This window comes from Atta cephalotes (genome assembly GCF_000143395.1).
Source record: "Atta cephalotes unplaced genomic scaffold scaffold00015, whole genome shotgun sequence".
Lineage (NCBI taxonomy): Eukaryota > Metazoa > Arthropoda > Insecta > Hymenoptera > Formicidae > Atta > Atta cephalotes.
This window is the reverse complement of record NW_012130079.1, coordinates 5626319-5644991: the sequence shown is the minus strand read 5'-3', so window position 1 is coordinate 5644991 and position 18673 is coordinate 5626319.

The following is an 18673-nucleotide window of genomic DNA, read 5'->3' as shown; positions in this document are numbered from 1 at the left end:
GAGAGAGAGAGAGAGAAATTGAGAACCGGACGTGCGGCGGAGGCTCTTCGGTTGGATTATAAAAGAAAAAAGATTTATAACTCTCGTATGAAATTCATGCACTTCGCACTTAGCATCGTCAAAGGATGTGTTGATCTCTCCCCTGTTTCGTCTTCTTTGGTTGAATTTCACTTTCTCGCCTCTTCGTGTTGGAAAAGATGAGGGAGCGAACAAGAATTATCCTGTGCCGTCAATCGAACTGTTTTTTTCTCTCTCTAAAATCGAAGAGAGAATACTGAAGGGAGAGTCGTACGTAGCAACCCTTAAAAGGCTTCGTATGACAGTGATGTGTAAGATGAATGTGCATACATGTCATCATCGTCACGCATCTTTTTTTACTATACAATTTACCGCAAGATGAATTCATGCGAAATCCATGGAAAAATATATATTGTTTTATCTAAATATTATATAAATGTTTAGAATGGTTTTTATAAATAATTTTGTAAAGTCCATTTTAAATGTCATTCTTTATACTTTTTAATTAATTTTATTTTTATTCTTTCTGTAAAATTTTTTAAATTGAGGTTTGAAATTGCTACGAAAATATTAAAATCAAATGGTTTAACAACCGAGTGAAACTACAAAGATAAAAGAGATTGATGGATTTTGAAGTCCTCTCAGAATATCTTTTCGCGATTACTGTCCTGACTTTTGAAAACGAATGGTCGTCAAAATACCTATTGTGAAGAAAATTGCCCTCGACAGGTTTTGAGAAAAATTATTGCCAATAATTCCAAGAAGTATGACGCATTATGCTCGTTAAAAGGAAGATTTCGAAGTCCATTTTAGTCATTGGATGATCAAAACTAAGCTTTTTGACACGAAACTAGGACAAAAAGTAGAGCAAAAAATTAAGAAAGTTTGTTCACCATTAGTTTCTCTTTTAAGTTTTATTTTGCTCTGCATTGTTAAGGATATATTAAAAATTGCTACAAATAAAAACGATTTATATCAAAAAAGGTTCGGAAAGAGAAAACGTGAAGAAATCTTGAACGGAATAATTGGCAAAAAACAGTAGAAATAGAAGAATAAAAATGGATAGTTATATCTTATATGTAGGAATATATTTGGAAAGGAATATACTTGAAAGATGACGGTTCAGAATTCTCATAAATATCAAATACTGCGTTTCTAATATTTTTAACCTTTTTAGTTTTAAAATGATATTTTTTAAAGATAGTATATATTTATTTCTCTGTAAAATTTCATTGATATATACAATTTGATGGATGATGATATATGTATGTCGTGTAAGTCCAACTTTGTGTAGAAAGATTTAAGAATTATCCGTAGATTGTAGATAGGATGATACTAAAGCGAAGAGAAAATACAAATGATATTTTTAAACTATTTAGTCAGAATTTATCTCGTTTATCACCTAAATTTTGTGACTTATGCTAAATACGAAGATAAGCATTGTTACCTATTCTAATTTATGCTGATCGAACCGATATGAGATATTGTTTTCTATGAATTGAAAGAACAACATCTTTAAAGAAACTAGATAGAGTGTGTAAATTCGACAGGTAAATAGATATAAGTTCGAAGATTATAAAAGCTAATCCGCTTGACGACCGGCACATGGACCATCGTATTTCGTTATGGTGACAGGAGACGCATTGAAAAGAATCTTTTGAACAATATACTTTTTGACTATAAGAAGAAAAATTTATCAAATATAAGAGAGATTTAAAAAAGGTAACGAATTGTTAAATTTTTTTTTCTTCCAATATAAGCAAAAAATCCAGAAGTTTAAAAAAAAAATAAATTGAAAAAGCAATAATAAAAAAGACAAGGCAAATAAATATTTAAATAACTGCTTTCAACTACGTAGCACCTGCGTAGTTTGATGTTATTATTATTTATTATTTGTAATAAAATTTATTGTGCCTAAAGATAGTAAGAAAAAAAAGAAGAAAATTTTATGAAAATGGAAAATTCTTTATATTGATGATTAATGCTTCAAGCACCACATTTCGTATTCGTTCATCTTTCTGTTAATAGCACCCTTTTAATGATAGAGAGATAAATTTTAAGTAGAATCCGCGTTTAAAGCTTAGATATCTTAAACCGACAACGATTAATAATGATTTTTCGTAGCCCTTTCTGTTGAAGAGACAAACGAAGGGAGAGGCCTGCGCCTCTTTTCACGGAAGGACCGCGAACGGAAGTTGCCAGGGGCGGCACACCCTCAGTGGGTGGGCCTCGAGCTGAATTAAAAGTGATGGATAAGGGCAGACTGCCTCGCAATTTTCGTCGAATTAACTGCGCTGTATTACTTTGCGTTATAGAAGTCTTCTTCGGTTCTTTTCGGACGCTCGTCTCCTTCGATTCATTCTTACCGAGGTTCTCGAGGGCACGCGGCACTTTTTATAGAACGTGAAATTCGTGCCATGATTGAACGGAGAATTTCGCATGGTCGTTCCACGAACGATTTATCTGATAGAAAATTGAACAGGGCATCGTCTGCATTTGAATACAATTACATGTACATATATATCTAAATAGATTATTATTTTTGTCAAATATTTTTTAGAGAAAAAGAATGTAATTTACATGTCAAATAGTTGTTTCACGAACGATTTATTCATGTAAAAATAAACGGAGTATTGTCTAAATTTGAATACGTGTATGCGTGTATATTTAAACAGATAATTATTTCTACAAAATATTCTTTAGAGATGGAAGACGTAATTTTCCTAAATATCAAATCTTTGCTCTGTCGAATTATATTCTAAATAACGACTTCATTCTTGGTCTACTTCTTCGCATCACTCAGTTTTGCTTCGATAATTATTCCATACCAAGATTGGTATGCGATTATGACGTGATATTTCATCAACGCCAGCGAATAGTTCGGCTATTAATCGTTCTTTCTTTTACGCTCTCACTCGCACCAAGCTAATTTATAACAGAAATGAATTTCTCGAACACGACAGCTGCTCGAAGTGAATCGACGCCTCTTTTTACGATTCTCCAACGATATCCTTTTCAATGAATATGAAGTAATTCGACCAGCCGATATCGATTTACACCAGCGGCCTCCAGCGAACTTTCATAGAACTTTTCCCCAATGCGAAGCATTCTTTTATCCCCAAAATATAGGAGTTGAGGGGTTTTAAGTGGGTTATAATTATTTACGCTCCAACTCCTCTGTTATTGCTGACTAAAGCTAGAAAGTTTTAAGCGTAAAACTTATGATGCGGAATATCGTTCCTGTTCAATAGGTACTAACTGATATCAGCTTTAACTGTGTGACAATTGTAGGTCTGAAAATAATTTTATATAATACATTAGATATCAAAAAAGCAATAGTAACAAATACCTTGAGTTAAAACATTTTGTTATTTATAACATTTTGTTATTTTTAACTTTTATATGTCAAAATGTAAATCGATCCATTTCTATATTAGTTATGAAGTAAAGATTATATTAGTTATGAAGTAAATAACATCCATACTGACGTATGCATTTAATAATCAATAAATTTGAATCGAATTTAATACAATTTTTGTGAAATTGTTTCATTTTATTGTTTTATTTAAATTAACGATATTCATTAGAAAAACAACGGTTACCTATATATATACAGATAATTAAAAATAATTCAAATTAAGTATATTTTTTGACATTACGAATTTAACAATATAAACGTAAGAATTTAACAAAATCATTGTTTATTATAAGTTAAGAATAAATAATTTGTATTTACATATTTATGATTTATATCGCTCATTTTCACCTGCCTTTGACCGCAATCTTTTTCTCTGTTTCAGGTACGTAAAGAAATTTTCAGAATATTAAGGTAGATGTTACTCCAGCGCGATCGTAAGTTAAAATACTTCATTAATTCTCAATATCCTATTTCCACCGATTCTCAATTACTCCGGATAAACAATGAGGATCGAAAACTTCTCTTAATTTATGATGTTCGGCACCGCTAGATAATCAGAGAGTTTTCGAATGTTGTCGAAATGGCGTCTCGCGGCCACGATGAGTTATTTTTTACCTGGTGGATTAGTCGTACCTCGACGATATCGGGACTGAACGGTATGGTTGCGCGAGGGAGAGGGAAACGAAGAAATGGGAGAATGTTCGAAAAAGAAAGAGTTTAGCGTGGAGAAAGAGAAAGGGAGACGTGGAGCAAGGAGAGCGGTAGAGAAGGCATTTTATGCGTTTCTTTCGTCGCGGGGTTTCGTTTGCAATAATTTATGCGGGAAGACAGCTTGAGAAATGACCACTGGCTCCTTGTGCAACCTTAATTTGCAACAGTTTACTTCAGGAACGTTTTGAGAAATGGCCGCTGGCAAGATACGAGGGCACGGGCCGCACTACGTTTGCGGTGGATTGCATGAAGACATTTATCGCGAATTGACCATCGATGAGAGAAAAAGGAGGAATCGCCAAGTATCTGCGCGAGATCCCGCCTTTTAGACGTTTCTGCTCGTATAATTAACAACATATCTGGCCGCGTGTACAAGCAATCTTGAATGACAGTATGCAACCCTTATCATATCGAAGAGGAATTACAAATTCTTATCATTTCGACGACAGGATATAATCCACACATTAATCTCATCATCTTTGCAAGGAGAGTGTATATAGAAAAGTAGCTCTTCGCCTGCAACATGCATTTTAATTCTTCCATCAGTTATAATATTCGAGAAATAAAGCAAATTTTTCTGTTCCATACATAAAAATTTGAAAGCTTATGCTTTAACAATGAATATTCATAGAAATCGGATTTACTTTAATTATTTTTTCACAGATATCAGTTTATTCTACTAAAATTTACAATCAAAATATTGATGGTATCTTTAAAGACCCCAATTGCCAATTGCTGACAAAGAGTTAAATTCGAAGATCTCGAATGTTCGTTTTTGCTTTACAAATAATACGGTATTCAATCGCAGAGGCGCGAGGTATTATTTCGTATGTATTGTTACTTTTCAGAGCGTCTCGATGGAAGATCACGTGCGATTAAAAGCCTTTGAAAAGGATTCGTAATGCCGCGTTGAAATTCTGATCACTGATGAGATTCGATTGCGACACCCGGCACCTTTGACATGCCTTCCGACGTAACGATCGCTGAAACATGAAATTGACCTTTCTAGCCAGCCGGACATATCTGTCGATCAGGTCCACCAGGACAATTACGCCGTAACGATCCGCGACCAAGCTCCATCAGAATTCCCCGTCACGCGTCATGAGCATAACCGCGATCAGGCGAAACACAAACCGTTTCTTCTCATCTTTCTTCATCTGCGCGCGCGCGGCACGAAAACTTTAAAAGCCTCTTAAGTATAAATCCGAAGCTTCTTTCTACAATGTTTAAATGTGGAATTATGTGGTTCTTTTCTGCACGTAGAAGAGTTTGATGTAACAATTTTCCAGATTAGTTGCCGTTACCATTATTAACTTGCGCTGGAATTCACTGCGTTCTAATCGCATTTACATTGCCGTTTCAATGTTGAAAAATAAAAGCAGCTATATTATTCCACTGCAGCAAAAACCCTTGCTATTTTCAAAAAATATTGCCACGCGCAATACTATTCAGGGATTTATCAGAGATAAAAAAAAACATTACTACAATATCTAAAGGATTTAAAAAAATAGTTTTATCTTCGACAATTTCCAATATGTATCGAGTATCCTTCAACTTTAACACCGGTCGCTATGAAAAGCACGTAAAAATTATATTCGTTCGTTTTATTAAATCTAAAAAAATCAAAACGGGACTGAATGAATATTCCTTGCTTTCTTCTTTGACCTACTTCGATGACTATACTCGCGAACGTGCGTCGAAAAGGGTGAAAGAACAAGATAGCTTGATGAGAATCGGGGATGATGGGACGGGAATAAAGGCCAGCGACGACTAGGCGAAAAGCAAAGGAGCGCGGGATGAAGTCAATTACATTATGCATATGACCGGTGGAAGGCAATACAAGAAGCAATCGGCCGGCGATGGAGGCATGCCACCGCTAAATTAACTGCCTACCTAGTTGTGCGGGATGCAATAATGTATTAGCCGCGGTACCTCTCTCCCCATGACCTCTCCCTTTTGCGCATTCCGACATGTGCTCGCCCATATATGTAGGATGGTATACCCAACCCTCCATCGATATTCCGTCTTGGATTGAAATTAACTTTTCCTTTCGTCATATAATTTCTTTTAGCACACGTTATCTATTAACTTTAAGCAATATTATATTTCATGAAGCAATTTTTAATTTTTTTTTCTCTATATATTTTAATAGCTGAAAACTGATTTTCGAGTTTTATGCTTCAAATAAAAATCTATCGTGAGTGATTAACGCAACGAACCGTAATAACGAATCGACTGCTTTATAGCGAAGGGACGTTTATGCCTTTGCGTCTATTTATATTCTAGAACGAAGTGCCGAGGCTTTATTCGCTTTTAATGAAGACCTCGATATGACGGTATTTCTTAAGCATGTGATATTTACATCTAATTTTATATAATAATTTGATAAAGGTAATTTTAAATAATTTTAAATAAAAACACTATTTCGTCAAAATAACTGGTACAAGTATAATTAAAGTCTCTTTTGATATTTATGTTGATTTAAATTTATGGAATTTATGTAACACCGACATTTACAGAGGAATTGAGAATTGCTAACTAGAGTTGATAAACTAAGGCGGCCAGCATAACTAATCCGAACTTTTGGTATGATTAAAATATCACTTCAGTTGACAAGATCTCGGGGCAATCTACTTCGTTGCAAAAAAAGATTGATAATCCCGAGAGGGGTCTAACTAAATAATGGATAACTATCGACTGCACTGGGGAACACGCCTCGGCTGATGTGATGTGGTCAGGTGCGCGTGCAATGTATTCCGCGCTGTTTTATAGTGCAATTCCGCGGTGGTGCGCCGGTGGAGCTCGAATAAGGTTTTAGCGCCTTCGTAATACCCAGTAAAGCTTCTAGTTTATCGCACGTTTTACACGCCGCGGCAAGCTCGCTCGAATCTCCGACGGAAGAGTGGAAATTGTGTGTCTTGTGAAGGGTGGAACGAGGGAGGTATGAGCGTGGCTTCCGTGAAAGTCGAATGAAGGCACGCGAGAACGAGCCTTCTCGTCGGAGAGAATTACCAATCGCTAGATTCTCTAGCCTGAGAGAAATGAAATCTTGTGAGAAACCCTGGCTCGATTTAACGAAACCGACGCGTAACCGCGTTATTCCCATAAAAATTTGTACAATACCGTTTATTTAATTACTTTTTCCTCTTAGATGATCTTAAAGCTCGAAAGATTAAATTCCCATTCTTTGCTCTTGTAAATGTACATAAGAAGTAATTAAAGATAGATAAGTGAAGTTCGTATAAAGATTATTATTTGATTTATGAAATGTTCATTTTAAGAATTACTTATATATGTTCTAACATTTTAAGAATTACTTATATATGTTCTGCTAATGCGGAGTGAGTTAATGTTCGATCGAGATGAGAAGATGATAGACTTCCTCAATTCTCGAAATAGCGATTGATGATATGAGAGAGAGATTCGCGGCATGCGAGAATATGAGTATGAACGAGAGAACGGAGTTCATTGTATGTTGGAAAGCAGATATTATCGTATAATTATAATGATACGTGACAGAACTCGCGAGAGGAGGGTGGAACCGTGCTACTATCGAGGAGGTTTATAAATATCTGCTTCTTGATCGCATCAAGTTAGAACGTTGCGAAAACTAACGACTTCGCGACCGTGTTCTGTAAAAGCATAATATATATTTGCGCGTTTACGCGAGGTATCGCGATGTAGGCAGGAATCAAAAATGTCAAACGCAAATAAATAACTTTCGTTTTGCCTTATCATTAATTCGTAAGATCGTGCAAAAATATTCGCATTTATAAGATTCTTCATGATTTAACATTTTAACTCCTTATAGAAATTCAATTTAATATTGAAAAATAATGATTAATGAATAATTATTTATTTTAAGTATTAAAAGCACTAAACAGTCTTTAGTACTTTCAACTCTGCGCCAACAGTATGGAGTTTTAATTCTTTTATCAATAATAGAAGTTTTTCCAGAAACGAAGCAAATTTTTTTATTGTTCCAAATTATATAAAAATTTAAAAAAATTCTGATATACTTGCCAACGCTTTACAACGAATTTTGACATTATTGAAGTCGAATTACATTTTATTTATTTTTTATAGATTTAAATTTATCTATCAGAATTTACAATTAAAATATCGATGATGCCTTTAAAGATCCTGTGTTGCCAGCTAAAATTAATACTTAACTTAAAAAATCATAATTAATTATTGTTCTTCAGCATTAAATTACTGTACAATGTAGATAGGTGATTTAATTCGTGTGAAGGACTAAATGGTATATTGAAACGATGTCATATTTTCAATAATTACTGATCTTTTATCATCGAGAAGGGTATTAAGCGTTAACATTAACGATATCATGCAAATAGACGAGCGCGCAGTGCAAAGTACATGAAACCAAGCTTAACTCTTTATCTCAATGCGAATGTTGTACGACCAGAGCGACGAAGCGTGAAAAAGGCTCGCACGAGCGGATCTCTCGTGAGAGCGAAGCCGCCTGGTCGCCTTATCGCTTCCAGCGGCTTTTCGTTTCGCGCGCGAAACGCCTAACGGGTATAGTGCTCTTAAGAGCCGGTCACAGAGAGATACGCTCGTCGAGTGCCGTACTGAGACCGAACGTCCGAAACTAATCGGACCGAAAATCTCGATTGACAGAACGATATTAATGCCAACGTATCAATTTGCTTTTCGCACATTGTTCGTAGCGAGACGAAGTGAGCCGGATTAAAGATGAATCTGCAATCGCACGACAAAAACGCGCGACTAATTGAAATTGAAATATTACCGGGCACACAGAGTCTTCGACGTTTGCGACAAGCAACTTTCAGATAGAGTTTCATTTGGTCGCGCATGCACGACCGTGAGGTATAAATCGCTGTCTTACAATGCAGTATGAGTATAGCTTAGTTTAGTCACAGAAATACTATCTTTTTATACAATAACAATTAACAATTTGATATATATTATTTTAATTGAAATTTTTATTTATGCTTTTGGAAAATTTAAGAAAATCTATATATATCCATAAATTTGTAGAAACTTGGATTTTTGTTTAGACACACTTAAATAGTAAATAGAATTTTAAAATTAGTTACTTTTTACGAAATCAAAGTGTATAATATCTTTAGGCGGTTCTGATAATGCATAAAACAATTTACGTAACTTGGCGTCTTGAAATAATTGAAATATATTGTATTACATCGGTGTTTCTTTTTCTCTTAAGAAAACCAATTATACAACGAGCTTAACTCTATCCTAATGAAGTTAAGCTGGAGTGGAGCGAAGATCCACCCGCAAGGTTTGCCGGGGCGGAAGTTCCTCCGATAGGATGCTCGTAATCAGATCCCGGAGTGCCTTTAATTCTATTATCCTGTATTAATTGCAAAACCGATAACGGAGTGTCCTCGCGGTACCATTAAACTCGCTCGAAATTAAATTGTCCGATAACATGGCGGACCGTATATCCCCCGTATCGCTTGTACAAGCTAACGCAACAACCTACGGTCACAGCTAACTAACGTATTCATCCCTTAAGAGTGTCCGTGTGACGCCGATGACCTTGAGATAGCGGCATAACTTCCTTCCCTTCTCCTGGACAGACAAGAGAACTCTACCGTAAAGCTACATTAATTGCAATGCAAGAATCAACCGGATCGGCATGATTTTTCTGGCGCAACCTAAACCAGCTTACAATCACAGTGCAACCGGAGTATATATCTATATACACGCAACAACAGATAAGCAGCCAGCTCTGTTTTTCTCTCGTTAACGCAGAATAATAAGATCAGTAACGGGAATGTCGTTCCGATCCCGAGGACGCGGTCGTAAAATCGACAACCGCGTATCGACGCGACAAATTGCGAGCGTATCGTTAATGGAACGCCGTGTGAAAACGATGACCGCAAGATTAAAGCCGGAATTCTTTTCATAGGCTCGTTCCTTTGTCACGCTCCGATCGCAGCGAAACAAACCAACAGTTTTAGCTGACTGGCGCGTGCGACTAACGTAATAACTTTCGACTGGATTACGCGCGATCACGAGATAAGGTAAGGTCAAGTAGAAACCGATCATCTACCGAGTAGTAGGTATTTTAGTAACGCCGAATGAGAAATCAATATCAGCTCACAGAATAAAAAACGAATATTTATACTCCTATATATTTAATTAGTATCTAAATAATAATTAATAGTATTAATTTATTCTTCTTATGTTCGTTTCTACCAATGATAGTTTAATTGTAATCTCGGTTCAACTAACTTTTCATCATTTTTAAGAAGAATCTCAAAAAAGATGAGCAGATTGAGTCGAGATTAAATTTAATCTACATTGCTGAAAATGGGTATTTGGTGTATCAAATATTATTTAACTTAATATCTATATAAAGCTGCTATAAAACTCTTTCCTGCTCTTCTTCAAGTATACATCGCAATATGTCTGTCTAGGATTTCACATCTAGGACTTCACATAATCGCAGTAATTGGGCTTAGAATAAAATAGAATATCGTGAATTTTTGGGCAAAAAATATTACTGTTTGCTTAAAGATGTACGCCTCGTTATTTAATTTAACGGCTCGTTAAATATGTCTGGGTAATTTGATGCAAGTTTTGAAAATAGTTGCCCAGAGTTTATACAATACCGAGGAACCCGACCGACCAATTTTCTCAACCTGCAACAATGCGGCGGTAGCCACGCTCTTTGTTATAAGACGGCGTCGTGACCAGGTAGAAATATCCTAAGACTTTACTACCACACACACACACACTTACGACGGCGCCCAACTGAACGGTACTTTATCGCGTTAATTTTGCATGCCGTTAGCATGGCAGACAAAATAGTCCATGTTGCACCAAATGTAGCTTGATTCTTTTTTTCCTTTTTCTTTTTTTAATCTTCTTTTTTTTACTTGAGTATGCGACAGTTTCCCACCCTCGAGACTCTCAAGCGAATACCGAACGGATAGAAAAACTCTTCAACGACAAAGTGGACAATTAACCTCGAAGAGAAGGTCGAGGAGAGGCATCGTCGACAGATCGCAACCGCCTTCGTGGCCTGGCAAGACAGGCGAACGTCACGAAGATCCTTCCCCTTACCAATCTTCCTCCCCTTCCCCCCCTTCCGGCCATTTTTATTGCACCGCTAAGGTGAGAGAGCGCTATCCACGAGTAACACGATAGAGGGTGGGCTTATGGAGATCAAAACCCCGTATCGGATACCTTATGTTTCACAAATGGCCGCCCTGGATGGTGTTAGTTACAAGCATCAGCCATCTTTGGAGCTCTTCACGTGCTTCCTTCTCGACGGACCTTTTCAGTCCATCGAAAAACATTGCTTCTTTACACGATGACTGTCCGTTAAAAATTAATATTCACTGATAACGTTGAAACATTTTATTGACACGAAGATGAAGACGCTTGTAGATTATCACTGACACGTGCGTCAGACTTACGCAACAGGAATGGACACTCGAAACAACCTCTTAAGTCGCGACGGCTGACTTCGTTGATACGCGATTTTGATTGCAAACAAAAACAAGAGAGATCAGTCTAAAAGCGGAGCGCTAAAGATATCTCATTGATATGCGTCCAGAAAGGGTTATGCAAACATCGCTTGAACTTCCTAGGTTCTAGAAATTCAGAGGAATGAGAGGCATGCACATTGCTGTCGAGGCGATGATACTAATAATTAATACACGTACGCACGAGGGAATTCTCTTCTCCGTCTTTTTCTCTTCCTCTCTCTATTTCTCATTTGTTTTGCTTTCATGTTTCTCATGTTTTCTCGCACTCGGTTCCTTCAGTCCGCGAGTTGGAGGATAGTCGATGAGACAGCAACTCTGTTGATGGCCAGAGTCCAAAGGCAAGAATACCGCTTTAATGAATTATGCGATGTACAGTAGTTACATCGTATCATCCACATACCACTTAAGTTCGACGTGGCCAATCCTCGAAAGAAGAACGCCTCTTCAGTTTTGCTTACATGAGAAAAAATATTGTTCATTTACGATACGAACTCCATGTCGTTGCATGGGTAATCAAATATGGGTACGATACATCGTGAGACGTATCATATGGACGAGTGTAAATCTACAGAATGGAATTTCTAAAAAATATAATTACTGCTAGCTATAATTGACGACTTACATTGATAATAGAACGCCGATCGAGAAGACTCATATAACTATTCTTAATGGACAAGCAAAAGCTAAGGTTTTTATCCCCTGCCGTTGAAAACTCATTAAAGATAAATCGATATCTAAGTGCATTTTGTAGCTGTACGAGTAGTAACGCGATGTTTAAGACGGCAAGAAGCGAGATATAGGTAAGAAGCATCCGAGCAGAATGAAAGCGCACGTAGAAACGACCGCGTCTGCCGTTATGGGATCAATTGACGTCGCCTCTATTCTGCGTCTACAGTGCAATAATTAATACACGAGGCAATGTTGAGGCCTCATCCCACGCCGCCCTTCGCAGCACAGAGGAGCCGGCCGCGCCGCGCCGGCCGGAGTCCAAACGGCAAGAATATCGCTTTAATGAATTATGAGACGTAAGTCAGTAGTTATATCGCGGCGAGTATCGTCTATAATACAGCACTATAAGGACCGCGAGAGACGTGGCCGATACCGAGGAGAGCGCACGGGCGCCGTGTTACGAGCGAGAGCGAGATTGATTTCGCAATCGGAACCCAAGAATAGCGGTGCTATAAAATGGACGGCCGCGTGCACGCGTAGCGTACTACCGGTTTTCAGACGTAAATCAAGAATAGCGAAGTGTAATCCTACCGTAATTTCGTGGCGAGGCGGTATTACGATGCGGGAGATTGTAAACGGGTTTATTAGTTCCAGACCGAAACGCCGAAAACCCCGTATAACTCTACGCGACGTACTTTAATGGTACCCGACGGTGGCGGGAGCTAACACGATCGAGTAGCGGGCTTATTAAACGCGTTTTACGATTTCATTTAAGCACATGTGAATGGAGAATTGAACGATCCCTCGAATTTCGTACTGGTTATTTAGTTTGTCGTTCCCGATCCAATCTCAAATCGGATCCGGTACCATTAAGACGACATGAAATTATTCAATGATACTTAAATCGTACAAATAATATGACACAGTATTTAGGCTTTGTTAAATTTTACGTTTAAAGGTTTATATTTTGAAAATTCTTCACATGTTCTACAAAAGCAGAAAAAAATCTAAATATTTGGATTATATTAATTTCACAAATGTCTTTGTGATTTTGGTATAAATTAGAAATAGTGAAAAATATGTAGTAAAGACAAAAATAATAATAAAAAATAAAATTACATAGCAACACTAAGCTTTAATATTAGTTAAATAATAACATTAAATTAGGAAACGTATCAGATGGAATTGTTTCAATATAAATTATAAAATGAAATGTTTTGACCTTTGTTGGGTCATTCTCAAGCTCACAATAAAATAAAAGATAGTAAAAAACGTAATATATATAATTACATTAATGATGATAAATAATATCTTGTAGAAATCTAATTGAGATTGTATTTATGTCTATAGTTATACAATGTGAATTTCTCTGTTTAATCCGTTAATCAACCCGGTAATGAATATGTAAAAAATACACATTGATTTAATAAGTTTATTAATAGATACATATTAATATATAATTAATATATAATTATAAATATAAGTACAATATAAATAAGAATAAGTAAAGTACATTATTAATGGAATTAGGCGAAAAGAAACGGAAATCTGTCGAGATATCAGCTAGCGGTAAAGTGAATATAATGTAATGTAGAGGAAGATAATTTCTAAATGCATACATCTCTATATGTGCAGATATGAGAACTACAGTTACTTCCTTACACGTAAAATTCCGGCTCCCAACAGCGCTGCTAGAATAGGGTGCGTCTATATATTCGTACGAGAAATTCCGGAGTTAGGATCAGGGCTTAATCTTTTTTTCTAAGAACAAACCGCACCACACGAAAGGGCTTAATGAAGACGCGTTTCCGTGAAACTCGAACTACCGACTACTAAGGATTATACGAGACGTACTTCTCTGCGCCGGTAACTCGAACCCTACTTCGTGAATAGGATTAATAAAACCTTACAGGGGAACCGTTTCCACGGAGATCTTAGGAAATGGTTCATGTAACTTTTCATTAATTTACGCCCCTCGTAGATTAGGAAAGTAATCCGCAGCGTAAACTTCTCCTGAAATTTCGCACCGCAAGTAGCAACATTGTCAAACTTGACGCTGAAGCCGTCAGTCGTTTCATAAAAATTTTCTGTGAATGCATTTAAAATACAATAATTTTTCTCCTTTTAAAGTCCATTTCAAAATTATTTTTTAGATCTTTCATATTAATAATTGTCTATTATTAAATCTAGTAGAACGACATTAATAATTGGATTAATGCATTATGAGTAAGTCTGGAGATCTTTATAATTTTCAAAATTAAATTTTTTTCACGTTTTATTCTCTACTGAATTAATTCCATATATCTATATTGGATATGATGTGAAATCGGCGACAGCCAGCGAAAGTGCGTCTATAATACATGCGTGATCACAATGCGGTATCCTGGCTGACACTGTCACTCCCGCGTTTCATGGCAGTGAACCACTTTTTTCTTTTTTCGCGCGTGCACGACCAGTGCACTGCATCACATCATAGTCCCCTGGGCTTCAAAGGATTGGACTGATGCTAGGACGAAGGCGCGAATGTAATCAAATCACATCGACCTCATTCCGGTTGACGTGTATACTAAGGGAAGAAAGAGCAGAGTATCGCAGGAAGACGAAAAAAATTCTCCGCACCCTCCTTGATCACCCTGTTTAACCTCCTCCTACACTACCAGCTATTCTCACGAGGTGCGTATTCTGTCTCGAAGCCTTCCATGTGTGCCTCTCCTGCCTTTTCCTCTCCCTCATCCCAGGCTCTCTCATCCTGACGCGCACCGCCGCACTTCCGGTAGGCGTGTAAAATATATCGCGCTTTGTTCCCTGTCCCCCGTTTCTTAGGCGACTTGCCGATGGCGCTTTCGACCCATCGAAGCACAGAATGAACTGCGGGTAGACTCACTATGCGAAATTGGAAGCCGTATATTTCTATGTAGATGTGGTACGGCCCGTATTCTCTTCGCAGATTTAATGCTAAATGAATCTGTCAAACTGTCGTGTTAATATTGCATACGATAATCATATTAGATGAATGAACAACATATTACGGTCTTAAAAGAATATTTTAATATTTCAGAGGAAAAAAGTTCGAGATAAAAAAAGTGTAAACAATGCATCATATTTTGTGTTAAATATGACGTGAAGTTTAAAATGAGATAATATCTGTTATGAATGAGATAATATCTGAGTGAGAATAATTAGAGCAAATATATAACTTTTTATAGCCATATGCAGAAGAGTAAATATATATTCAATGGATCACTTGCGTTGCTAACATTTTATCGGTTTTTATATTGCTATCAATGATGGTAAAACGGTAATATTTTTATGAGAAAACTTGTTGATGCAGATGATGAGAGAATAAAAATTATTGCGTGCGATGTAAAATGACTCTGTTTGAGAGCAGGCATGAATACCTCGATGACTATTGAATAAACAAGGAAGTTATTGACAGCTGGCTTTTTCGACCGGTAGAATCGTTTTGCAGTGGTGATCTATACTTATAATCATATTCAGCAGCCGGCGCGGAAAGCGCCCGCATGCAATGGGTGTGTGAACGTTTACTTTCCGGCGCAGCGACATGTCGTAAAGATACGACTCTCGGAAATCGCAAGAAACCGCTCTAGGAGATTCACACACGCGGGTCTTCTCTTCTTTTTTTCTCGCCACGGCAAGTCATTACTCAGCAGAAGGAGGAACAATGTGTACCCGGCGAGCAAGAAATTGTTTTCACGCATCGACACTCTCCGCCGATGTATCGAAAACTTTTCATCGGGAGACAAGCCGCCGATGATTTTTGTCCCGCTTGTTGTCCTCACTTGTTAGTGAGGACAACACAGTGACACGTGCATTAATTAATCGCGAACAAATCCACCCCTCCCCCTCCCCGCGACTGTCTCATCTCACTTTTTTTTTAATCCGCTCACTTCTTCCTTGTTCGTTCACAATCTCATCAGCAAATCGTGGTCTGTCGCGCGATACAACTTTTCATTTCATCATCCCTTCTTTATGCATAAAGTGTATAATGAGCCGACGAGAACGTAAGGGTGATGATGATGCGTGTACGCGAATATACACGGTGTATCACAAGATCTGGAAATATCAGTACCATTCATAATTTTAAAAGTTATATGCAAATCGATCTCATAGAATAAAAGTTTTTTTTTATGTTTTTGCATACTCTCGAGATGTATTTTTGCCGTGTAGATATAAAAGATATTACTGAATATATAAAACTAAAATACAATATAAAAATGTAAACATGTAAATGTCAGGCGAACATTTATTTATCAAATAAACACATTATAAATTACATTTTAATATAAATAGGTAATAAAGGTATTTGTATGACATTTTCTAATAATTTAAAATAAACTTTTTTCATCACAATTTCTAAAATATCTTGTTAAAATATTTAATTTTCCATTTATAATCTTTTTTGTTCCAAGTTTTTTGTTTTAGGTGATCAAAAAACAAATTTAGAATTACTTTTAAACTCTTTATTACATAATTTTTTAATTCAATAATTTTTATTAAATAATTTTTTATTCAATTTTTAATTCAAATATTAAAAGTTTTAATTCATCCTTTTTTATTTCAGAGAAATTTGAAAGTAAAATTTCGCTTGTGCCAAAAAAGATCTAGATTACAAATTAAAAAAGTACCAAGTATTATCCAAGAGTTAAGAATTATTTTAAATGAAAGAAAAGGTGAAATTTTTGCCGAAATATCGTTGAAATTTACTAGAGAGCTCTGCTACCACACAATTTCTTTTTATGATACACCCTATATGCATTCGTATATAAGTATATATGCGCGATATGTGCTATATACGCACATGTGTATGCATACTTGCAGGGAGGAAGGTAAGAATGTCGGAGGGGAACACCATGGCGTTCTCTTGAGTCTCCTAAGAAGACGCGGGCCAATGATTGGTCGACGAAGGCACCCTTCGCACGCCCACATGCGTATGCATTACGTGATGTGAAGGGGTTATTGTACTCACAGGGAGCATGCATCCCCATGAAAATGAGGGGCTGGGAAGTCATTTGGTTCCCCTTTCCCTTCTCTCTTTGTTTATCCCGATCATTAAAATGGCCGCCGTTACGACGATTCTCTCATTGGCCCAGAGTTTTTTTCTTTTTACACCCTTAAGATTCTCCTTTTTCCTCAATTTCTTTCTCTCTCACATCTGACGTATTCATTGTTGATATGAACACCATATACATTCATTTTTCCGAGAAGCCTTTTTTTTCTTTTTGCGCACAAAACAAAATTTTAAGCTGCACTAGTGAACAATTGAAAAATTTTGCATCTTTCCATCCCTTAGATTATTTTCCTAAAGTTTTTTTTATTAAAATATTTAAGTTTTCCATTTACAATCTGTATTTTTTTTGTTTATTTCAAATTTTCTTTAGATATCAAAAAATATGGAAAAATTTATGATTATTTCTATTTTTTATTAAATTTTTTTATTAATACACATATATATATATATATATATATATATATAAAATTAGAACTAAATATGTATTTTTTTTATTATTATATGTGATATTTCTTGTATCCTTCATTACGCGTAATTTTCATTTATTTCTTAGTAAATTTTCAGTTTTAAATAAAATTTTTCGATTCTTTTCCTTACATAATCGACCTGCTGATTTTGCTGATACTGTCACATGAAGACCTCGTTTTTTACTTTTTGAGTTTCGTTCTCGATGCTATGATTTTCTTGCCTAACATAAATTCCCATACTCCTTGGTCGCTCGAGGCCACATTCCAAAATCTGGAGCAAGCGCGACGAGGCGCCCGCCGGTGCCGCCTTTATTTGCTCATTTCCCTGGAGCGGTGGAAGCGACGGCGGTGGCAGTGTCCTCGGCAGATAAAAGAGAAAGAGGTGCAAGAGGCGCGGGGAGGATAGAGGAGAGGTGATGGACTGTCACCGATGGTAATACATCGTCGCCTTCGCCTGGTCTCTTATAGACGGGCGGACACGGGAGAGACACGAAGGACGAGTTCACGCAAACACGTGTTACAAACAACAGGTCCGTATGTCTGTACATCCTCTCTATCTCCTCGTCCTCCTCATCCTCCTCGTCTCCTGCTCGTTTCCACTCAGTTTCTCCTCTTGGCTGGAGTAGCAGCATCCGTCTGGCAAGACTGGCAGGTAGCTCGTTCGTTCCGTTCTGCTCGGTTCTCTGCTTCGAATCGCTTGAGAAAGAGAAAAGAGTAAGAGAGAGAAATAGAGAGAAATGGAAACTGCCGCGGGGCTCTCGGCGGACTACAAACGAGCCGTATTCGCCAAATCCAGCTAACTCGAACCGAACTGAATCGAAGGAATCCGTCTGCTAGCAACTCTCGTTCTCTCTCT